General features: G+C 43.0%; 1 protein-coding gene across 1 annotated transcript in view; it reads right to left on the bottom strand.

Annotated features, from left to right (window-relative positions):
- SHOC2 (SHOC2 leucine rich repeat scaffold protein) overlaps nucleotides 1-13390 on the bottom strand; it is a 66122-nt gene extending 52732 nt beyond the window's left edge. The window contains exon 1 of the mRNA XM_069864231.1: nucleotides 13268-13390. The gene's annotated coding sequence lies outside the window, so the exon portion shown is untranslated. The remainder of the gene's footprint in view (nucleotides 1-13267) is intronic.
- Nucleotides 13391-24951: the final 11561 nt, after the last annotated feature.

The following is a 24951-nucleotide window of genomic DNA, read 5'->3' as shown; positions in this document are numbered from 1 at the left end:
GTTGTACAAACGGGGGCAGCTTCTCTCCCCCACGATTCCTCCTTCCCCTCCTTCTTCCTCTGACAATAATTCTTTAAACAGAAGGTGGAGAAGAAGCTGCCATCTGAAGAGTTGAATACCGCTTGTCTGTATCACATGAATTCCTACCAAACCAAAAGCTTCTGTAATTCTCACAGAGACAGTGAGTAACATAACTGGTCTGACAATTGTCAGTACAGGCTTAATATCCAAGTATCGTTAAATCCTATACACATGCACTTTCAATTTATTTTTTTAAAAATGAAGATACACATAAAGTCACTTTATATTAAATCAGCATCCTATGGGGATCAAATTCAGACATGATACAAAGAAGGAAATTTTAATTTAAAATTATTATTGCTTTCTAAGGCTGAATTTGATCTGCGGTTGCGAGGACTGCCAGTTGGAAGCACAACCAAGTGAAAGAGGTTTTAATCACTGCCTCTGTTGTTTGACACATTGTGCACTGTCCTCTAGCTCCTAAATTCCTCAAGTCATATCTGTGCAGATGACACTATTTCACTGCTCACTCCTCTCACAACCAACCTCTACCTTATTTTACAGAACAAATAATATTCCCGCTAAGTCTAGGCCAGGTGATCCCTGCCCACAGCCAGGCTCGTTACCGCAGGCTGCATTCGGCATACTTGATCTTATGCAGTACCATCTCTTTCCAATTTCTAACATTTATTAATAAACTACCATTTTAATTCAAGAGCTCTTCATCTCTCCCCCAAAGAATGCAGTATCTTCAAGGGATGCTTTTGCAGGTCTAATTCCCCTCCTATATTTACAATCAGACCATAATTCTGTAGGAATCTGCTGGAAAACTGCCTACCTTGTCCATCCCTTGGCCATGGTACCAGTATGTCTAGTGTCTAGGTGAGGCTACAAAGTGTTATCTCAGAAAAAGTTCAGCGCAAGAAATTCATTAAAAGAATTTCAGCAGAAAAGAAACCAAAAATTGTCAATTTTAAAACTAAGCTTAGAAGGTTTTGTTTAAGAACAAGTCTTACAGAGTTCACGTGACCATAAATCAGACTTTGAGCATCTGCACATGGCACCACACAGTACTTTCAATATCTGAGAGACGAAAAAGCAAGAAAGAAATGGCTGTTTCACTATCCACATTACATTAGATGAGCAAAAAGAAAACCTAGCATCTATGAAAAAGAAAAGAATCAGATCATTAGAGTTTGAACTTTATCCAAATTTGAGATTCAGTTTCCAGCAACCAATTGAAACACTACAAATCCAGCATACTGTACAACTGGAACTGTTACAGACCCTGAGGACAACGGTTCCTGACAGGATGCACTAATTTGGGCTTCCCCTCTGGAATCAGAAATAATCGCAAATAAAAATTGCATTTTATCACTATTTTGCATTCATACGCCAATGAACAGTTCCAAAACGCAGGCACAGAACTAGGGAGAAACTCTCAAAATTAAAGAAAAAGCAACAACCACACATTAAAAACACCAGCAATCCAATCAGCAGTGAAATTAAGCCTTTTTTTCAACAAAATCTTTATTTAATGTAGTACTAATGTAAAACAAGATTGTTTACTTATTTACTTTACGATTTCAGCTAAGTGACACAGTGTTCTTCTTTTATCTTTCACAAAATTTAAGACTTTGCACATGTCCTCGCAGTCAAAAAGCAAGCATGAAGCAAACAGGAGACACCTGAATCTTTCCACTGAAGAAGCTGCAAAAGGAAGATCAGCTGCTCACCAGAAGTATCTCAAGAAAAATATTAAATTTTGAGACTACTGCAAGAAAATATAATTGTGCTTGGCTAAGCAGAGGATTTTTAGCCATTAAAATCTGTGCTTTCACTGAAATTTAACTATTAAAACCCTAGAAACTAAAATGCCTTCATAGAATTAACACAAACACTTTGACAAGAACCAGAAGCTACAGCCATACACCAGGGTCAAGCCAGCATCTCCTGGATTTTCCTTTTCAATTGTTTTTCAAACACGGAGTCAACAGAATACAGCTTAGCTTAAGGGAGATATCAAGCCCAAAGAAAATAATTTCCCTAAACACCAGGGATGGAACAGACATTTATAGAGAGCAAGACCATTAAAACGAGCACACTTAATTCTTGAAGTCTTATTTAAAATAAATAAAAGAGCTAAAATGGCACATCTAAATAGAACTGAAATCAATACCATGTTTCAGCTAAAACTTCTTTCTCACCTATATTATCATCAAAAGTGCTCAGTTTGTTATTTACTATTTGCAGATTTTTTTTTCAAAATATTAAGACTTGCATAAAAGCCATATTAATTCAAGAACAATTACATGCCACCAGAAGTACCAAGATAAAGCTGGGATGATCCACAAGTGAATATGGTGAACTTCATACACAGTGTAAAGTAATCCTCCCTTTTATATATTTATTTATTTATATCACTTATAATGATACAACAGTGTCAGCATACCAGAACACCTCATACCAAAAAGTGAGTCTTACAGGAAAATGAAAAGCCTGTCTTAAAAGAACCAAATTCCTTGCACTGGCTAATTAGTCTGCTCTGTGATCGCATGTTTAAGCTTTCATATTAGAAAAACTCATTTCACTTTGTCACTGCTTTTCAAACTAGGATATTTTATTTACATTAGGTTGCAAGCACCAGGCAGTGCTAAAAGCTGCATATTAATCATAATCAAACTCAACAGTACTCTCAGATGTAAAGTGCCTGTGGTCACATTAGATGAAGAAAAAAGACCATACAAGCAATCGTCCCCCCAATCTGACTGATAACAGAACTTACCGTGCTTGCTGCCTGGTAATTAGGGCTTTGGCAGCAAGGAAAATAAGAAACCAAATGATTCCTAAATGTTGGGGTTCTGGAATTATCATCTCTCTAATGGATCAACATAAACCTCATAGTATTAGAGCAGTCACCTGAAAAGTCATCAAAAACTGGGTGAAAAGTTAACATTTCCAGCACTAATTCTATTCCATTAATCGAGTTCTGCCCATTTATTTTTGGTAACTAGAAAGCAGCACACGTTTGTACTGGATGAATACATACACACACCTGCAGTGGAAGAGCCACCAAAGTACAGCCCCATAAATGTGAATTGCTCAACCAGTTCCTTAGCCTCTCATTTAGTTCATAAGCTAAGGTATACAACACTGAATGCATATAAAAATCATCATTAAAATAGATTGCCAAGGCTGTCACCATCTCAGCCTCCATTGCTTGAGAAAGTTGTTCAGTGAAGAAAAGAGAAATTTCCCTATCATAGAATCACCAAGTTAGAAAAGACCCATCGGATCATCGAGTCCAACCATAGAATCACAGAATCACCAGGTTGGAAAAGACGTGTCTGAGCCACCAATTTAAACTCTGCGCTCGCACAGAACCTGAAATTCAGTCCATGAGCTTTTACAGCCACACACCATCCGTGCAGCAGTGTTTCCACAACTCACTGTCCTTTACTCATCATCTCAAACATGACAAAGAAGTCATGGCTTTGGCAATGAAAAAGTGCTAGCAAAAAGGTGAAACCATTATTAGATTCCTATTTAGAAAAAGCATTAGGTAACAATCAGCAGCATTTTGAAAGCCGTGCTCACAAATAAGCCTTCCACACCCCCTCGCTCCCCCTGCTTTTGTTTGAAAACAGTAAGTCCCTAGATAGATTCATGCACAGAACTACTCAACAATCGGACACTCCGGCTTTCTGGTTACCCCGCAGTCTAATTGACGTTACCCCAGCATAAGGGAACATAGACAAGCAGTTGCAACAAGTAGCTTTCGTGCCCCACACACCATTTTACCTTGTGTTAACGCATTTCTGTGTCAAAAGATAAGAAATTTACAGCAAAGACAACAGAACTTATTCTGAAGCATTTCTTTTTGTTAATTAAGGGGCTTCATAAACAAAGAAGGGCTGAAAAGGGCATTGTCATAGTACAAATCAATGGGAAAAAATCAGTGGATGAAGCTGCAGAGCATACTTTTAGATTGCTATGGTATACACCTGATCTGTTTATCTTAAATTTTTTTGAAAGACAGCCAACAAGCTGGCCTAAAGAGTCAACGGTGTGCAAGCTGTGAAAGCACTCCTGCTAACACAGAGCAGGTGTAAATGATTTCAGTAGACGCTGAAGTCACCGGAGTGAAAGCTGTGACAAACACAGATTTCCTATTCCAAGATTTCACATGTTGAGAATGACACATAAATGTCTCCCTAAAGAGACTGAAGTTTTACATCCACAGTTTATTTACACCACTACTTTTGAAACTAAGATCATAGAATCATAGAATAACCAGGTTGGAAGAGACCCACCGGATCATCGAGTCCAACCACTACACAGTGGCCTTCCTGTATTATTAATACAGAGGATCATTAAAGAAACAAGAGGTCACATACAGACTATGGCCACTTCAGGATCCTTTCAGGCAACATTATCATAAGGCACGTCCAATAACACACTACTCTGTGTGGCTTTTATTCCCCATAAACATTTCATGGCAATAACCATATCGCACCTTTTCCTTGTCTGGAAGGAGAGGATAGTCCACGGCTGGGATCTACCTCCACTCCTTCCTCATGGCAAACCTGGTGTGGGCCACCCAGTACACGCTGGAACTGGGGTTCAGCTCCTTCCAACTCATAGCAAGGAAGGTAGAGCAATGCCATTGCTGCTGTTAAAAATCTTCCCTCTAATTTCTGTGCCTCAGTTTCTCCACACCAATGCAAAAGGGATGGTGCATATCATCTAATAAGGTCAAAGGCTACAATGTCTTTCTGATACTGCAACAGCAAGTTTAGAAATGACTGTGACTTTCTCACCAAACGCGAACATGCATCTCGAGAGATGTGGGCAGCTGCTCCAGAAGAGAAAAACTAGTTCCTTATTCTCCAATCTTTCTTTTTTTTTTTTTCTTTTACAAAACCCGATTTTGACAAAAAAGTTTAGGTTTTCATTACCACAGGAGGGCAGGAGCATGTAATGCTAGTGCTGGTTTCTTCTTGGAGAGAGCAGAACAAACAGTGGGAGCTGGAATGCAGGAAGAGCCAAGTCAGAGACCCAGCGCGTGATGAAAATTCAGTTGTACCAGCAGAGTTAACTGCTTGTTAATGAAGGCGTATGCATCCCATCTGCTGGCTATGGAAGAGCTGGAATGGTTTCAAAAACATTCCAAGGCAGACATACCATCAAATGTATGATATGAACGTGTGATCCATACCCAAAAAGTGTACCCCACTGATTTCAGCAGGAGTGAGTACAGACACAGACACGCTCGGGCACCGAGGTTGCAGGAGACAAACCGCGTCCTTGTCACACATTAACTGCCACTGCCCACTGGGAATAAAAATCTTTCCAGTGTCATTAGTTTATTCATTAATTCTGATTTCAGGAGAAAGTTCTGGCTTGCACCCAACAACTAATTGGTTCAATAAACAGCATCTCGGTTTAGAAGAAGAAGAAAACATGATACTACAGTGAGACCGTGTAACTGAAACCTCAGTATCTGTTTGGGTACGACTTCAGGCTCCTCAAAAGAGCTGGGTTGCAGTAAGCTGGTTTTAAAAGAGAAGACAGTATGCAGCTCACAAACAAGAGAAAACTACCACTTCTCCAAAGCCTTCTAATGGAGAAGAGAAAAGAGAAACTGCTACTGTAAAAATATGCCTAATAATGACCTAAAACACAGAACAGAAATTTATGAAGTCATGGGAAAGAAAAAAAAAAAAAATCTGGTTGCTGTATTTATTATGTGAATTACAGCTCATGGCTATGATGTTTAAACTTTTGTTTCCTTCCGAACTAGGCCTGCCACACACAATATGCTATCAAGAAAGCTGCCAAACAATTGTTTGAATATTCCAAAAAGCAAATATCTAGCCCACCATGAAAAACAAACACGATAGCCTGAAATCTGCCATTATCTGCCCTCTGTCCAAGTGTCCAAACAAGATAGAGGGAGTTACCAAAACAAAATATGCTCCATAAAAACAAGTTCCCAGGTATCTTAAGTTATTTACCAACATAAATTCCTCTTTTCATGAGCAGAAATCAACCAGAATGTTAAATTCAACGCAGCTCATGTAACTGCCAGTAGCATAAAATTCTCTTTAATAAGAAATATGTTAGGTTCTGCAATAGCCATTAGATCTATTAGAAAAGTAATTGTCACAGATTTACTATTTTAACAAGAGCATTTGAACGGAGGCTTCATTTAACCCATCCATCCCTTCAACAAGAAAACTGTACAAATGTCTCCGAGTTATGCATATTTTATAGGATTTTTTTCTTGGCTTTAAACCCCTTGATTGTATAATCATTTCTCCTCCAGAAACATTTTTAAAAGTCATGTACTCCAAGTGGTACGTCAGAAGCAACAGTAAAAATGTTTTTTCACGATAAGTCCTTTATATTCTGCTACGATCAGCATTTTGCAGGACTACAGAGATGGATTCTCTGGTAGCCCTTCACTTCCTTGTTTAGGAGGTCACTTTTTTTGCACTATTTCTTTTTATAAAGATCTATTTTTGACTGCTGTGGACTTTTGTTTACATACTAAGCCACCTGATGCCTCCAGGAGCCATATAGTTTGCTAGTGAAGTCATTTTCTCTCTGCTACACGTAGTGACTCCATGTAACCAAATGCTTCTAAACAGGAGTTGGCACACACGGCATTCTGAAGAGTCTTTTCTCTGCACGGTTATCCCTTAGAGTTAAAAGAAACACACAGTTCTGCTTTTCTGCAGTGGCTGACTCAAGGAGGAGGGGGAAGGGGAAAATAAAAGAGCATAAATCTCCACCATCATAATTTCAGAAATACAAGAGTTCATCCAAAGAAGAGAATAAGGATTATTCCATCATTTCTGTGCCTTGGGCAGCTGAGGGCTGATTTGGGGGAGAGGGGGGTCGAGTTGGGGGGAGGCCGTTGAGAGAGATTACAGGATTTTTTTTGTTATATGGATTTTTTTTTTAATGAGAATGGAATCAACTCCAGTATTTTGCTGGATTAAGTATAACATGAAGGAAAAGTAAGACCAAAGCCAAGAACCTGAACCCTTCCACACACAAAGCCGCTCAGCACCTGCAACTGCACTGGATGTATAGCTTCAGAAATTACCTACAAATTTACTAGCTGCACTATACAAGGTTTCAGTTACAATGACATGTAACTAAATTCATTTCTTTTATCTAAAAAAAAAGAAAAAAATCTACGCAACAGTTAAAACTGAAAAACAGGGGGGGTTGCTTCAAGTATTTTGACACGAGTATTTCATCCCAGGAACAATTATTAATAAATACAATTAATGCTGTGTATTACAAAATTAATTATAACCTAACTTTCAACATGAAAAAAAACCCCACAACAGTGAGAGCTCTTACCATACAGAAGACTGGACAGTTCACATGGTACAATTACACAGATAATTGTACAATTACTGCTGCCAGTCAGAGCAGAGCAGCCTCACACCAAACAGAGTAAAATCGCCTATTTGCCAAGATTTAGTTGACTGGGACACAGATGAAAGAAAAGTAAAAGAAAAGAGAGAAGTCCAGCTCCCCATGGTCATTGCTACACCTCAGCTACAAATAAATATCGGGCCTGGTCTTTTTGGCTGCCAGTCAGATATTTCTTCATAAAAGTAATAATAAATATGTTTTGTTTTCTTCCCAGTTAACGCAACATGACAGACCAATGGATTATTCTGATCATTCAAACTGTCATGACCTACCTCTTCAATTTTGGATTTAACACTAATTCCTATTGGGAAATAGGAAAGCAAAGCTCTAAATACAACAGAAAATCCTAAAGTGATTTTGCCATATTGTCTGAGGTACTAAACCAACATTATCTGTAACAGCTAATGTACAATTAAAATCCAAGTACGCACAAAGTATAAATATACTACAGCTTAAGGTTCTCAGGTGTCAGGGTTTCAAGATTATTTTTATTCTTTCACTTAACATTATTTAACCTTGTATTTCCATGCCCATCACTATAAATACTCATTCTAAGCTTCTAGTCAACACAACAGAAGTTTTTAACAGGATAAGTGTTAAAAACACCGTGTTATAGTAATATGCATGTCTTTTGCAGCACTATGTAGAATACTTCATTTATGTGAATCATCAATCATCATACAGAATGTCTAAATAAATTTATGGTTTCTTGCAATGCTATCAGTTATTGTTTCAGAAAACTGTTTTCGTAACGTTAGTTCCAGCAACAGGGTCGTTCATTATATCAATAACCTGAACAACTACTCCTGCTTTAATACGTGCAAACAAGTGGAAGATTGACAAGCTACTAACATCCCATATATGAAAAAAATACTTGATTTAAGCATACCTTTCTTGCTGCTGCTTTCACAAACTAAACAGTGTAAGATAGAGCAAACCCTCAGATTACAACTGATTAGCCAAAAAATACGAACAATAGTTTATTGTCTTTCCAAAATTTGACACAATACATTAATAACAAGGTTATAGCTACAAGACATTAATTCAGACCTTCAAAAGATGGCATTCTATGACGACTTTTAAAAGTCTCTATGCGTCTACTAATCACTAATAGTCAAGTAAGTGATTCTAACCACTGACCTGTGTAACAATTTTGCAAAGCAAACTTAGGACAGATAGGTGATGGCAATCTGCCACCAGTTCCCAAGAAGCGTCTGCTTTCAGTCACATCACTGTACCAACACTTTCAAAGGAAATCCAGGGTGCGCCTGGTCAAGTTAGTCATAAGTCACCGAATGTGTCGGCACCAAAACAATGGTGGCACAACATTTCACATTCCTTATGCATAAAATATTCCCACAGACATCTATACGATTTCTGGAAACGAATGCAAAACCAAGTCTCAAGCAAACACGGTTTGCAACCCCAATACAATGAGTTTAGAAACAGTTTGTGAAAAACTGCTCAAGCTTGGATGTTTTTTCCACCAAGCGCCTGTACCAACCTATAGGCTGAAAGGAGTGAGAGATCAGCACTCGGGCAAGTTAAAATTGCACCTCGTGGCAAACAGGCTTCACTGTTTAATAAAGATGCGCCCCAGAGCCCTTCTCCAAAGCAATACCAACCACGTACAAGATCTATGCTACAGAGAGAACCTGTTTCCAAGCCCAGCAGTCAAAGCAGCGAGAGAGGGAACTGAGATGTGCTGTAATATTTATGCATCCATTATAATGCAAATGCATAAGGTATTAGAAAAGCTATTTGCATTGGTGCACAGCCCCTTCAGTCTATGTGCAATGCCAACAGAAAGAACAATTAGGGTGCACGCATAACAAAAAGCCTCCGACCACAGGGTAGGCAGGTCCACTGAACCAGATCCAATGTCTATGGGATCATCAGGGCTCCGTGGTCTGCTGGATCACTCCCTACATCTTGCTCATAGGTAGAATATGACGCATCTTAAGACACAAAAGCACACAGAGGATAAGCATGGCATAGGTACAACCAAATTACTGTGAGCACCAATCGAATGTTTCTCCAGATGAACAACTGCTGGGCTGGACCCCTGCTCACCTCCCAGCACTGCTCCTCCCTTTAAAACCCCAACACCACTAAGGGACAAGTGGCAAACTTTCAAGTGAGCTAAAAAAATAAACAAACAGCTACATACTTTCCCGTGGCAAAAAAAACAACTCTGCAGCACTTTTTGCAACAAAAAAGGAGGGAGGCGTGTGAATTAGAACCTAATGCACATCCAGTCTGAGAATACAGACCACACTCCTGAAGAGAAGCCAAAAAGCAGACAAATACGATCAAGTCTTTCCTGTTTTTATTTTTCTTACAAGTACACCTTAACAGTAAAACATCAGTAAAAGAACCGAGCCCTAGGCACACTAGATTGTTTTAAGAAGTTCTCTGACCATGCACCCTAGTATTTATCTACACTAATTCACAGCCTTTCAATGCATTCTCACACTTATCAGCGTGTCTACAATTATATGATAGGTTGCCTTCTCTCATGTGTTTCTCTGGTAAAGCAATATAAATAAAGCGCTTCTTCAACTGCAACAATCTTTAAACAGTCCAGTACTAACTATGTGGTATAAAATAAATCATAAACACTGTGTAATTTCTGTACAAAACACATCCATTACTTAGAGGTTAATGACAGAAGAATCGTCAGTAATTAAAATACCCTTTTTATCCAGAGACCATTGTTTCACTATACTGAAAATACCCTGATTGAATCAAATCTGGTATCGGATAGAGCCCAGATTTAATAGTACGTTACGCATATTTCACAACACAGCCAAGCCCAAGCAATGCAGCAAAAAACAAGCAAATTAAGGTCAGCTGCTAATACCACAAACATCACCTTCTTATTATACACAACCTGTTACATTTTATCCGGGTAGGTTTTGTAATACAGCAAGACTACTGTATCAAACAGACCAGACTATGTCAGCCGGTACAATTTCAATGTAAACAAGGCTCCTTTTTATCTCTTCCATCTACTTACAACTGACTGTTTAATCTTCACTACTGTGTCCTCCCCAGCTCTCTCTCTCGCAGGCACACAACACACAAACCCACCAGAAAAAGAGAGACAGAAATATCTCCTCTGAGACGCAGTTGCACGCAGTAAAAATAAATGCAAGGTATCACAATGGCAGAGAGAAAAGCAGCCTCCCTCCAATTAAAAGAGCAACCACAGAGCCGCCGCACAAAAAAATAAAATAAAAGGCAGTGAGCCTCGAAGCATTTTGGGTGGGAAATGCTGCGAGCCAAGCTGAGTGAGAGGGTACAGGGGGATAGACACGGGTACCTGCTACCACCCGAAATCCACCCGCCAAGGTGGGCAGCGGGGCTGAGCCCTCCCAGAGCTGTGGACGGTGAGGAGAAGGGGTGAGGGCTACCTTCCCCTTCCACCACAACACAAGTTTTCATCCTTCTTCAGACCCCAAGAAGAACCAGCTGCTGGAGAGAAACAGCTCCTTGCTAGCCCCCACCCAGACTCTCCACGACAGTATTTTGGAAGCATCCGAGATCTCTTAATGCAGTTTTTATTTCCTTATCATCACACAAAACCTTCCCAAAAAGGAGGCCGGTTATTGACCAGGTTTCCTCAGCCTCGTCAAAAAGGGATCACAAAATGGGACCCTTATCATCCATAACAAACAGAAGACACTTTGAACACACACAAGCAGCATGCACACATGCAGGGACACACACATCCACCTATTTCACACGGGGCGGCGGCAGCTGGCTCGCACGGTGACAAGCCAGGACTGCCACACACACACCGTTTCAGTAGAAACATTATTTTCTAGAAAGCCACAGCCAAGTAACAAACAATCCGAGGGTTTCCTAAAAGGCACATGCACAGCGATCCTGCGAGCAATTAATTTCTGTATATAGGCTATGAGTGCAGGACGGCAGCTGGAGAAAACATCGGTCTTCTGAAGGAATCCCTTCAATCACACAGAATTCCTGAAGGAGAATTCACCCGTCAGTGCAATTTAAGTGTCAACATAACAAAGGAACGCCCCTCCCAACACCTCCTGCCTCACAGATATGACATGTTGGAAAGGGAAAACTAGATGGGGAACAGCAGCTATTTGCAATCAGCACTGTTTATCGACCCTACCCTTGCCATCACCCTGAAGAAAAAATGCTTGGGATTGTTCAGCATTTCTAGAAAGAGCAGAACAGAGGGACACAGGAGAAAACAGCATCCTCTTTAAGGATTCCTTGGTATTCCTCAGAGGAAGGCTGTGGATACAAGGAGAGCTTTGTATGGCATCATCACTCTGTATTACAAGATTATATATAGAATTAGTTTTGCCTGATGTACGTTTTGCCTTGCTACACGTACAGAAAGCACGATGGCTGACAAACATTAGCCTAAATTAAAAGGAATCCAGCTTTAAATTACTAAAAAATTACTCCCATTTTACTCATCCTGAGCAAAGAATAATTAGAAAACCAAAACGGTCAAACCCAAATCATGCAAAAGGAATTAAGAGGATAATGGTGTTACTAAAATTAACATGTACGTACAACAGTGCAATAACAAATTCATAGGATGCAGTAAATCTTTCCCAAAACCAGGCTAGGATTATATCAAGATCACCACGGAACATATGCCTGAAATATGGCTGTAAATAAGCGTGACTTAATTCGACCACCACCTACTTTAAGCCCTTCATTTTTATAAATAGAAGCATCCAATAACAAGTAGTGAACTAAAAAAGAACAAAAACCCCACCGTTTAGAAGGTAAAAAGAAAAAACAGTAAGTAGAAAGTCAAGCGCGCAAACGAGAAACAGTAATCCTAAAGGTAATTATTAAAACCAGCTTAATTTCTATTTTGATAGTAAAAAAAAAAACAAAAAACCCGACTGAGTACTGCAGGAATGACAATACCCACGATTACAACTCCCTGATCATGAATATTCCGCCTGGGAAGTGTCTGCACATGTGCAGAACTGACTAAAACGTGCAGTTTCATATCCCCGTCGTCAAGTCCGTGAATTAAAAAACACTCTTACTATTTCAGCACTTTGTTTTCTCACACCTTGCGAGCGTTCGTCGCGGCTCCTGGAGCAGCAGCAGCCAAAGCCCGAGCAGACACACAGTTCCACCCAACTTCAGTTCGGAATTTGTGCCGCCCAGCCGCGGCTTCAGCGCGCACACCCCCGGCCCTTCACCTTTCCTAAGGTTACTACAGCTTTCTAACCGCTTCCCCGGGGAAAAAGGGCGCAGCTTAGGGGGGAAAAGCCCCTTCCCCAGCCGCGGCTGCGGGCGGGAGGCCGGCACAGCCGATTCCAGCACCGGGAAAGTCACCTGGGCGGGCAGGAAAGCGACGACTTTGGGGAAGAGATTCCGCCCGCATCAGAACCGGCACAACAGACCCGGGGGTGAGGCAGGAAAGAGCCTCGCGCTGGGACGAGAGGGCGGGGGCAGCTACCCGGGCCCTCAGCGCCCCGAGTCCCCCTCGCCAGCCCCGGGACCGGCGGCAGGAGGAGGAAGAGGAGAGAGAGGAGCGAGAGGAGGGAGAGGAGAAGGAGGAGAGAGAGGAGGAGGCGGTGGTGCTGCACGGCGGCGCTTCCTCCTTTCTCTCCTTCCCCGCGGCTCCCGGTGCCGCCGCCCGGCCCCTGGGGCGGGGGGGGGGGGGCAGCCGGGGCTCGGGGACGCCGGGCGGGGACACGCACGAAACGCGGGGAGCGGAGCACGGGCCACCCCTCCCGCCCGGCCGCCCGCCCTGCCGCCCGCCCGCGGCGCCCCGTACCGTGCGGCTCCGCCATCCCCCCGGCCCGGCCCCGCTCTGCGCGCTCCGAGCCGTCACGGGACTCCCCGCCCACCGCGCTCCCGCGGCGCCACTCGGGGGCGGGGCCTCGCGCAGACCGCTTCCGGGGGACCCGCCGGAAGTGATCCCGTTGCCCCGGGAGACGCCCCGGGATGGGGGGGGGGGGGGGGCGGCTCCCGCACCGCCCCAGCGGGATGGACCCGACCGGCACCCGGGGCGATACGCCGGCTCCCCGAGGCTGTGCACTGACCTCCCGGGCTGTACAGCGACCCCTCGGGCTGTACACTGACCCATCGGGCTGTACACACCGACTCCTCGGGCTGTACACCAGCTCCCCCGGGCTGTACACTGACCCATCGGGCTATACACCAGCTCCCCCGGGCTGTACACTGACCCATCAGGCTATACACCAGCTCCCCCAGGCTGTACACTGACCCATTGGGCTGTACACACTGACCTCTCAGGCGATACACCGACTCCTCAGGCTATACACCAGCTCCTCCAGGCTGTACACTGACCCATCGGGCTATACACCAGCTCCCCCAGGCTGTACACTGACCCATCGGGCTATACACCAGCTCCCCCGGGCTGTACACTGACCCATCAGGCTATACACCAGCTCCCCCGGGCTGTACACTGACCCATCGGGCTGTACACACCGACCCCTTGTGCTATACACCAGCTCCCCCAGGCTGTACACTGACCCATCAGGCTATACACCAGCTCTTCCAGGCTGTACACTGACCCATTGGGCTGTACACACTGACCTCTCAGGCGATACACCAACTCCTCAGGCTATACACCAGCTCCTCCAGGCTGTACACTGACCCATCAGGCTATACACCAGCTCCCCCAGGCTTTACAGTGCCCCACCAGGATGTACCCCACCACCTCTGGGCTGTACGCTGGCTTCCCAGGTCTGTGCACTGGCATCCAGGGCTATGCTCAGGAAAAAGACCAACGCTTACCTCACTACAACCTCCTTTCAAGTAGTTGTAGAGAGCAATGAGATCTCCCCCCAGCCTCCTACTCTCCAGGCTAAACACTGCCAGTTCCCTCAGCCACTCTTCATAAGCCTTGTGCTTCAGGTCCTTCACTAGCTCCGTTACCCTCCTCGGGGCATGCTCCAGTGCCCCAACGTCCTTCTTGTACTGAGTGGCACAAAGCTGAACGCAGTATTCAAGGTGCAAATTCTAACCTAAAGAATTCCTGTGAAGTACCTCTGTACCACACAGCCTCCCCGCTCTTGCTGCAGGTCATCTTTGGCGACTGAGACATTATGGAAGAGTTGGACCAGGAGACTGCAACGTTCCCATGATTCCTACAAAATTTCTACAAAATCTGGACCATCCCCAGTTGGCACCTGATACAAACTCACACCCATGTGCTGACTCTTCTTTCTGGAGGAGATAGCCCAAGCTAATTGCAACCTGCCCAGGCAAGGAATACATGAGAGCTGTAGGAGGTGATGGTAACTGTTTAAAGGGCCACAACCATATCCCTTGGGTAGAGAAACCCGCTCAAGTGTGACAGAGCATCTGCGATCAGTCATCATTTGATTTCAGATGAGATGTAAAAGCAAGTTCTTTCACAGCTTGTTATAACAGATCTTTTGGTATTTTGCTGAGAAAGGTTTAGCTTCTTTTTAATGCTAAATTCTCAGGTGGTTGCAATCAGTTCCCTTTTGAAGCCTAGATGGATTCTGCACTGCAGTAGCAGCTCAACTTTCTAATTTCTAAAACACATTAAAGCTAGTGGGAGGCTACTATTTGATCTCAGTACTTGCTGATCTGGACTGGTCCCACCAGCTCATGTTCATAAGGAACAGCAGCTCCTTGGCAGAATCAAAAAACCATAAACAAATTTGGGAGCAGAGAGTCAGATCTAAGTATCAGCTATTTCCACCGTTTTTTTACAACTTTGCCAACCATGGAGGCTCATTTCAGTGAGACAAGGCTATTCAAATTCGATTACCTGAGTTCTGCCAGTTTCCTTTGTGTGATTCTTTGGCAAACCAGACAGTTCAATTACAAGTTACACACTTTTTTGCTAGTAAATGCTGGACACTGTTAAATGGAGAATCAGCTTTTTGACGTAATGCATCACAGGGCAGAAACCAGGTGGAATTTCCTAGTGACACTATTTCTTACAGTGGCTGGATGTTTATTTGTTGCTGTTACTCAGTAAAAGGTTCAGTGCAGGCAGTGCACCAATCCCCTACAAGACGTGGAAATACACACTTTGCCCATGAAAAACCTGGAGTTGGAAAGAATTTTTTTCTTATGTATCTCATTTGAATACACACAGGTGTCTACATGTAACACCATCTTCTGTGTTAATGACCATAGCCTGCATTCACCACATGCAGGATCTGAATGGTTTGTTGGCTGTGTACGGTACCTTTATCTTTCTCGGGCTCTTTGTGTGCAAAGTGCCGCTGCCCAGTTGCCCCAGCATTGAAGAGGGATGTACAAAGGATCCATGGTGCTTGTACTCTGGTTCTGTTAGAGATTTTACTTCTGGTTTTACTTGCTTCGCTTTCAAAAATATGGTTGGAAATTTTAAAAAATGTTACTTTATACTCAGAAAAACTGGTTTGTTCATTTTAGGATGAAACATAAAACAGAAACGCTGGTATAAAGCATAACAGAACAATTGTCACTAGACGACAAATCAGCCAAGAAACTTACACTGATAACTCCACTCTTCTGCTGCAATTACTTAAATGTGTTCTATGAGATTAGACCAATACTACAGTAATACTTGTGCCAACAATCATAACTAACAGGCATTTTTGCAAAGGCAGAATTCATACATGCAAAATTTGGTTTTCACCTGCACAAAAGGAATAGTTAATTTTATAATCTCTTACTGGACGCTCTTACTGGAGAACTCAGCTGCAACCTGCTCGCAGCATTGTTTGTCCTCAGATATTCATCAACACAGAGCTGGTCCAGTGCGGATGGTAAGTATAAGTCACAATCCTTAGGAGAATTAGTTGAGGGCCTCAGCATCAGGAAGCTACCTGACAAGCCCGTATTTTGAACCTTGTAGTATTGCGACTGAGTACCCCTCCTCAAGACAGATCCACAGACAGTATGTCTGAGGTTCCCCCATCTCTGTTGGCCCAGAAAACCCACAGAACCGTGCAAGGATCTGGAATCACTGCCATTCCTGCTGAAGTGAACTGCAGGGGAAATATAATTCATGAGCATTCCGTAGCCTGCATGTGTACAGGTTCTGAATTAAGCTTTCACTGGCAATTTCATTTGGACATTGCCTAAATTATAAACACTTGCCTCTGCAACCTTCATAATGTTCCTTTAACACCTGTGGCATTTCCTGTGCTCCTGAAAAGGAAAACTATCCATGCAGGATCACACAGCATCACAGCACCTCCATGGGTCACCAACAGTGCTGATACTTCTGTATGCCCAACGCAGACCTCCATGCCTTTTACTCAAAGAGAAACAGACAGCAACAGCGGGCTGTCATCCTCCATCTAGACCAGCAGCAGAAAGGGATGAGTGCTGGAATTTGGATTATTCATTGGATTCATAAGGCCATTCCTAAGGCTATTGACACAGTTGTTTTAAGCATGTTTCTACAAAGCAGTGTGATTTATTAGGAGCTAGATCTTACACAGTGAACAAAAATAAAGCAATTAATTAGTTAAGCTTGCTTAAGCTGACCACAAGATCGGCAACTTCAGAAACAACTTTGACTGAATTCAGATACCTCCGACATAATATCCCCACTTGCCTTTTTTTAATTTAGTGGCTGCCAGGCTAATGAATTGACCCTTTCTCTCTTGGTTATATGGCCTTTTCACTGTCTCCTCCCAACTGTGAAATTTTTGTCATCTAGATACAAGAAAGCCCACTCTCCTCCCCAGGCAGGCAGCTGCCACCGCCTCATCCAAAGACAGTTCTAGTCATTTCTGTACTGCAGGCTGGAGCAGAAAGCACAAGAGGCAAATTCTTTGCTAGCTAAGCCAATGTGAAGCCACCCTCAGGGCAGTTCTGTTCCACTTTCAGCTCTGGAAGTCAAGATGTCCCGGTGAGCACATCCCATTGTGCCCCTTTCCACCCACATGCCTCTCTGTGTGGAGAGGGGCCTCCTGCAGCTCCCTCCTGGTCCTCCAATCCCTTCCCTTCTCCCTGGCCTGACCGCCACTTTCAGACTTCAGTCACCTGTCCCTTCCCAGACCAGCTCTCAACTCAGATGCTTTCTCAAACTGGGACAGGGCCTTCAACTTTGGGTCCCACTGTCAGGTCCCCATTTAGTCTCTTGTCTGGCTCTTCATCTCATTGCCTATCCTCCTGACATTCCTGCCTCTTTCCTCTCATCTCCACGTACTGGCAAACAGAATTCTGCCGTGTCTTCCGCCCCTTTCCTCCTGCCAATTCCTTGCTGCCCAGTATCAGCACAAAACTCCTCTAATTCCCAGTTTCACTTATCTCTGAGAATCTCAGTCTCCCTCTATCACATCTCAAACCTCCAAACTGCCAGTCCTAGGTTTTACCTTCCTCTTGTCTACACCTCAGTCTATCCAGACCTTTCTGCCCTGTCCTATTCCTTAGACTTTGCTTGAATCATCTGTTTACCAGAAGGTTGGCTTTGGCCTCTTAGCCAAGGGTTGCAACAGATTTAGTTTTTCTGGGGGAGAGATGCATGATTTGAAGGCTGATGGCACAACAAAGCTCATTTCATTTTAAGAGCATCATACTGATCATGAAAATAGTGTATGCCTTTATCATTGCTTTTCTATCTTCCTCTTGAACATCACTTTGGCTCCACTGCTTTTACTATGAGTATACAAAAACTGGAAAGGCTGGAAAAGCTGGCACAACTCAGAAGCTGAAGGGGACAGAGGAAGGGTATTGTACAGAAACCATGCCTGGAGGATGCACACAGACGTTCAGAGCCCTTGTCAATGTCTAGGAGCAGAGTCACTGACAACAAGATCCATCGCATTGAAAACAGAGACTGCCCCACCAAAGCGAAAGCTTCTGTATGGTACGAGATGCTGTTGCAATAAGAAGGATACAAAGAAGGGGAACCTCAAAATGTGGTTCTTTGTTGAAGGACTACAGCACAGTAAGATGTTGCTATTTTTACTGCCTGTTCCTTTTATGTGTTCACAGTCAGGTCGGCGTACTTGAGTGACAAGAAATTATTTTTTCTTTTTTGTTCCAGTTGGTTCCACAAAGCAAATATATGATAAAAGGACAAAGAGTGATTAAGGTACCTATGCTCCCAAAACCAAGCAGCATGATTTAGGGTTGTAAAACTATGATGTAATAAACAATTCTGGTCCTGCCAGCTTTAACTTTCAACTCATTAGCTGCCTATCTATGTTTGTCAGGCTTTTAGCAATTCTTTAAACAGACTTTCCAGGTCTTCCAGGAGGTCTTCCAGGTGGAAAGACGGGACATACCCAAGCCAAAACAGCACATCCGGAATGCCATACATGAAATTGTTTTCTCTTATTTACTTGTACACACACAAACTTTTTCAAGGATGCGCTGTGTCCTACCTGCTCCAGAGCCTGCAGTTCTTCAGTTTATTTGGTGCAAAGGAAAACTGAAACTCCAGCAGGCTCTCAAGCAAGATAATCTTCAGTTATACAAATGGAGAGTCAATCAGTTCAAACAATTTGTTTTTCTAAGTCAACACTATAAATAACAGAAACAAGCAAGAGCATTTCCATTCACAACAGACAATAAACTCTATTTTCTTAGTGTAGGTATTCTAGACAGGATAGAATCGGCTGTTAGAAACCAGCTTTTCTCTACAGTGAAAGACAGGGCAAATTAAAGGCTTCAGTTGTCTGTACTCAAAAGGAGAGAAAGGCTGGAACAAAAACTAAGTTAAACTGAAACAGATGCTGATTATCCCAGCTCCAGTCACACTGTCCCTAAAGAAACCAACCTTTCTTGATTTCATTCCATTCTTCTGGTACTTGCAAATCCATTTCTGACATCCCAAGGTAACTAGAAAGGACAAAGCAGGATCCAACAGGACATTTTGTGCTCTAGTGGACAAGTGCCTCTTAGCTTGGATCTGCCACACCTGAATTTCAGTAGGCAGTGTGCCTACCAAACACTAACCACGCCCAGGACTAGCATAACTCTCAAATCTAAGGGGCAAGAAGGGATGGGTATTTCCAAAAGATAGTTTTGGTTAAAAGGTTAAGCTTTCTCTCTAGTCAATAAGATAAGCTTGTGCTTAGGCACTCTGAATCATACTCTGAAGAAATCACTTTTTCCATTGACCTCATGTGGACCCTGGGGACTTGAGCGTTCCAAGGGAAAAGCCACTTCCTCCCCAGGAAAGCGCATTTAAGCCCAAGTGGCCATGGGTTCACCAGCTTCTTACATGCTGCCCATTGCTGTTGGACTACAATGCTGTGTGAGCACTGCAGATCTGCGTACCTGAGGGTGGTACAAGACATCTCCTAACACAGTACCTGTTTCACTTGGCTCTCATGTCACCCTTCTAAAACTGGCTGGCACTAATACCCTGGTACGGTGTGGCTTAGATTTCATTTATACTACATGTTGTTTCATGTCTTCAAAGGTCTGTGAAGATTAGTACCAGGTTGACTGGTATGGCACGGTACGTAGGAATACAAGTGTGAAAGTAGCCCTACATTTTCTCTGCTGAACTTTATACAAGGGCTTATTTTGTCTCCATTCCACACAAAAGAGGGAGCAGACTTCCACATCTCCATTGTTTTCTCTGATCTTCCAATCCTCAACAGCCACAACAGAGCAGCCACGTAGCCTGTTCTCACACTGTCCTAGAGAGAGCCTGAAGAAAACTTGCTCCCTACTGCTACCACGTTTATCTGATAAAGGTGTGAAGCCCAAGGAAAGAGTCTTCCACAGTAGCCAAGAAAGGGGAAAGGTCTCTGGGAGTGGTGGCCCCAGGAAGGCAGAACAATTTTATTACAAGTTTTCCTTAAGATTACTGTAAACAACACAGCTGTGCCCTAGAAGTGACTGGGAGTGGCAGCATATCCATGCTGAGCTGTGTAAAAAAGCCAGGTGCCCCAAGCCCAGGCAAGTATCATTGCCAGCAGGTTAACCAAGGCCACAGGCAGAAGCAGTTTTACTCAGAATTAAATCTTGTCACTGCTGCAAGCCCCACTGTCTGAACTGTGGAAGAAGATGAAGATCAGCTGAACAGGAAAGTCCTCAGGGAAAACACCAAACAAATAAACAACTCTCATTAATATTCTCACAAAGAGGGAAAAAAAAATCTTTAAAAGTAATTCTTTAAAAATAAAAAGAGAAATTTGAGTTAGAATAAAATATTTGCCTGTTAGTCTTAATAGCTGCTGCTCTGCTATCTATTTTCTCTCCCTCTCCCAGACTGTCAGCAGGGATTGAGTGTTCTCCTGGAGCCAAGGATGGATTTCCTGAATGGTGACAAATAGCAGCAAAGCCTGAAGTCAATTCCACAGTGAAATCATTAAATAAATGGCTCTTTCCTGCAGGAAAGAGATGGATGAAAAAAATAAAACAAATCAGAAAATAGCATGAAATGAGTAATCTTACAGTTTGGTTATAGGAAGCAAAAGGAACCACTCCAACAACAATGCTGGCTCAGTCAGGGAGCCAGGCGTTATAGGAACACACTGGTACAGGAAAATTTCAATTGAGGATTTCTGAAAGAAAACCTGAAAACTTGATCATTCAGGTGCAGAATGATCTCCCCAAAGGTCATCATGAAACTCCTTCTGCCCAGAGTCATGAAAACTAGAGCAGAGTGAGTATGAGAAACCCTAATATTTATTCTTCTTGTGGTAGCGCAAAGAAGCATTGATCTTGAGTGTGGAGTGCTGTACAAAGACTGTTCTGATCCAGAGACTGAACGCTAACTGCAAGACCATAAAAATGACACGCATTTGTCACAGACGCAGGGAGCATGAGGAAAGAAAAGCAGTCAGTGTGCTGCCAAGTATTTTTTTATAGACCATACGGACAAGGAGAGCAAGTTGGAGAGAGCTCTGAAAGATGATTTTTTCAACACACATTAATAAGGGGTTGGTTGCAAGGCAGGGAGGAAGTGTAGAGGTGTTTGAAATGGTAACAAGTAGGCAGTGGAACTGGTCATCACAAGCTGATCCCAAGAAAAAGCTGACATCCCAGCAATGCTCTGAAACAGAGCAACAGGGATGGGCTGGGGAAAGATGGGTCTTGAAGAGGCAGCTGTTTGACAAACAAGAAAAGGAGGTTAATAGACAGAAAAGAAAGAAGCGACACAGACAGAGCGACACGCTAAGAACAGTCCTGCATTGTGAGGACAAGAGCTTGGTTATTCAGAGTTTTCTTTCCCCCTCTTGTTTCTCAGGGGGAGGAGCGGTCTTTCAAGGGATCATAATACAACCATTTTACTGTGTTAAGAGATTTATGGCCTGAATTTACCATGTGTTAAAATATTGATTCTCTTTCTAACATATGCTTTAGATATTGACATTATTTTTTCTGTACAGAAGACTGACTTCTGGCTTACAATAGCTGGGACTTCAGAGTAGAGTCCAGCAATGCTGGGTAAATACAAAGTGACGTAAGTGAAGCACAGGTCTCAGATTTTTTCCACTCAATTAAATAAAGATAGCAAGAGAGACACTGAGCAGTGCGTGGCGGTGAGAAGGTGGAATAATTAAACAATAATATGACAGACGGTGCATTTACAGGCAATTACAGCATGCCTCTGCTGGCACTTAAGGGCACAAGGCCAAAGACTTAAACGATTCAAACCACACAAGTAGAGCAGTAACCTCCTAGAAATGCCAGTTAGAGCATCCGGCTTGCGAGCCCAGAATGGGACTTATATGTAGCAATAAAACAGGCAGTCAGGTCTCTGCATTTACTGGACATTACTGTGACAGAAAGAGCAGGAAGAGCAGTTCATAAAAAAGCTGTTTCTGTATTCCTTGGATAATACGTTTCCAGGCACTTTTATGTAAGTAGCAGCAAAACACAAATCTTCACATTGCATCTCCCTTCTTGCCTTGCGCATACAGCTTGAGGATACCGCTGCATCGAGCAATGACAGATTTAAAGTAAGTATATTCAAAACACTCAACTAAAAGAAATCACCCGTCTGTCAACTCCCTTCCAAAAACAAGGACTGGGTTAAACATCAAGCTCTGGAGGCATTCGTGATACCTTCAGGCAGTCACAGGAGGCTTTCTGTTCCCCACCTCACTCCACCCAGTAAACCCAAACCACCTTTCTCCTCCTGTCTCCGAAGAAGATGGGCTCTGTATCCCATGGTACTACTCAGCAGCTTAAGGGAACACTTGCATGAAATCTGCAGGTGTATTTCTGAAAGCATCAGTATACAATATTCAACTCACGTCACAGTCATGCTGGTACACCACGTTTCTCACCTCGTCAGCACTTGCCAGCACGTAGAGAGGTGAAAGAAGAAAAGGAGAAGAAAAGAAAGAAAGATCTGCCTGAAAAGCAAACACAGATCAGGTGTTGTTAAAAGCTTCTTAAACTGTCAACAAAATATTTACTTATACCCAGAACAGAAAATCACCTTAAGATGGGTAATTCTCATGAAAGCAGCTTTATTTTTAAACACCCCATGTCTGGTGCTACATGATTATATGGGAGCCTCAGCTAGATTTTTGTTTGTAAAGTAAGGACTTGATTCCAGACTTTCTTGTCGTATGGAAAAAATGGAAAACATGAACAGCTCAGAAAGCAGAATGAAAATAAAAAAACAATTTAAATGCAGAAAGACAAAAAAAACCAAGACTCATACACAAACAGGACTGGTAACATTGCTTCACCTAAATGCTTTTTTCTTCTATTTAGGAGATGTTTCTCAAGACTTTCAATAAGTGTTGTTTTGTATCTGCAGGGCTTTCAGCAAGCGGCTGCCATATTACGAAACTTTCTGGATTCCAACAATGCACATCTCTGCTGTACTCAGAGTATCTGGGAAGAGGAGGAGGAAAACAAGCTTATCATTTATAAAATTATTGCTGGTTTTGTGGTTGTGAGGCTTTCTGCTGTGTACAAGAATAACTTGTTTGTGACATCAGGAAAATAAGGATATGCAACCTACAGCACATTGTCCTCTCTGTGGATGCTACTCTCACACTTTGTCAAGAAACATTGGGTTTCATCTGAACAGTGAGTCTTGGGAAGCTGCATGCAACAGTGGCACAACTTAAGACCTGGGCATGTGGTGCAGCCTTGCTCTGACTCCCTCAGCTATCTGGGATGGCACCAAGACAACACAGGCTCAAAACAGTCCCACTGCAACTGCACGGTGCTTTTCCCAGATCAAAGGGCCTTGGCAAAGTACTTCAGCTTTCGAGCTATTTCTGGCAGCTGAAAAGGCCCATGAGAGAAAAGAGTGTGTGTTAGAGAACATCGACCCCAGAGCCAGAAAACAGCAAATAACTATGCTTTCCTTAGTGGAAGAAAAGATTGAGTCCCTCATCTGTAATTGGAAAAGTCACATCTCTTGTTCCTCTTCCAAAAAAATGTAGGGAATTAGGTCCTCTGTGCCACACCTTCCTCTCCTGTCAACTATGGCTAACATTACTCCAGTGATGACCCACCTTACTCAAAGCTAAACCCGTTCCTGGTTTTAAGTAATTTTGAAAAGTACAACATTAAGCTGCAGACAATGCCCATGCCTCGTTCCTCTCATCCAGTCCTTCCAATCCTGAAGGTGGCAACTGTGTTTTTCCCAAAGGAAAGAGGTGTCTTAAAAGCAGACTTACTAGATACTGTGGAAAACAATCTCCACAGTCACACCTGTCCTAGCACTATCAGCTTTCTGGATAGGCTGCCAACTTGGCATTGGACTAGCTAAGAAAATGGATTTAGCACACCATGCCAGATACCACTTCTCAATCACCAAAATGCTCAAGTGACAAACTGAGTTGACCATTGTTTCTTATCACCAGGCAAACAAACCCTGCTGGCAGGAAAACAGCATTTGGAAAGTGATTCTCTGCATGACTGAGATGGGTTCTGGTTGCTATAAACGCCATTCCTCACATAATGCTGGACTCCAGGTGGTCACTGGCACTCCAAAGGATGCTGTCAAAAAGCCTAGCCTGCAATTTGATTTCAATGTCTTTCTTTCAGTTCATCTTCTGTTGCTCTGCAGGCCATATTCATTACCACAGGAGTAACTGTTGATTTCACAGTGCAGGATTTTCTGTTGTAACTGGCTGTCTTCTACATTCAATTTAGCCATAGCTAAGATGCTGACAGGATTGAGATTTTTTTTTTTTTTAAAACAACCAACCAACTACCAAATTACTGATCTGCAGATTGCTTAAAATGCTCTGGCCTACAAACATCCACAGTCTTTATAATTCCATCCTTAGAGCTTTCCCTTCCAACCAGTAGGAAATACTAATTGGTACACCAGACAAAAGATCTTCTCCCACTGAAATCAGTGGAAACGCTTCTGTCCACTTCAAAGGGTAGAAAAGGACGTCCCAACCAAGCATGTTCATTTTATAGCCTCATCAACGTCAATCTTCTGACCCGAAAGTGGAATATTTGAATCACAACAGAAATAGGCCTGCTTCTGAGCTGCCCCAGACCAAGCCAGAAGTGTTATCTTTGGCTGGCTTCACAAAAGGCAGGAAGCAGGAGACCCATGCTCACCCT

Source organism: Phaenicophaeus curvirostris, chromosome 9, assembly GCF_032191515.1.
Source record: "Phaenicophaeus curvirostris isolate KB17595 chromosome 9, BPBGC_Pcur_1.0, whole genome shotgun sequence".
Lineage (NCBI taxonomy): Eukaryota > Metazoa > Chordata > Aves > Cuculiformes > Cuculidae > Phaenicophaeus > Phaenicophaeus curvirostris.
Note: the sequence above shows the minus strand (reverse complement) of the source record. Positions and strands in the feature narration are given on the sequence as shown.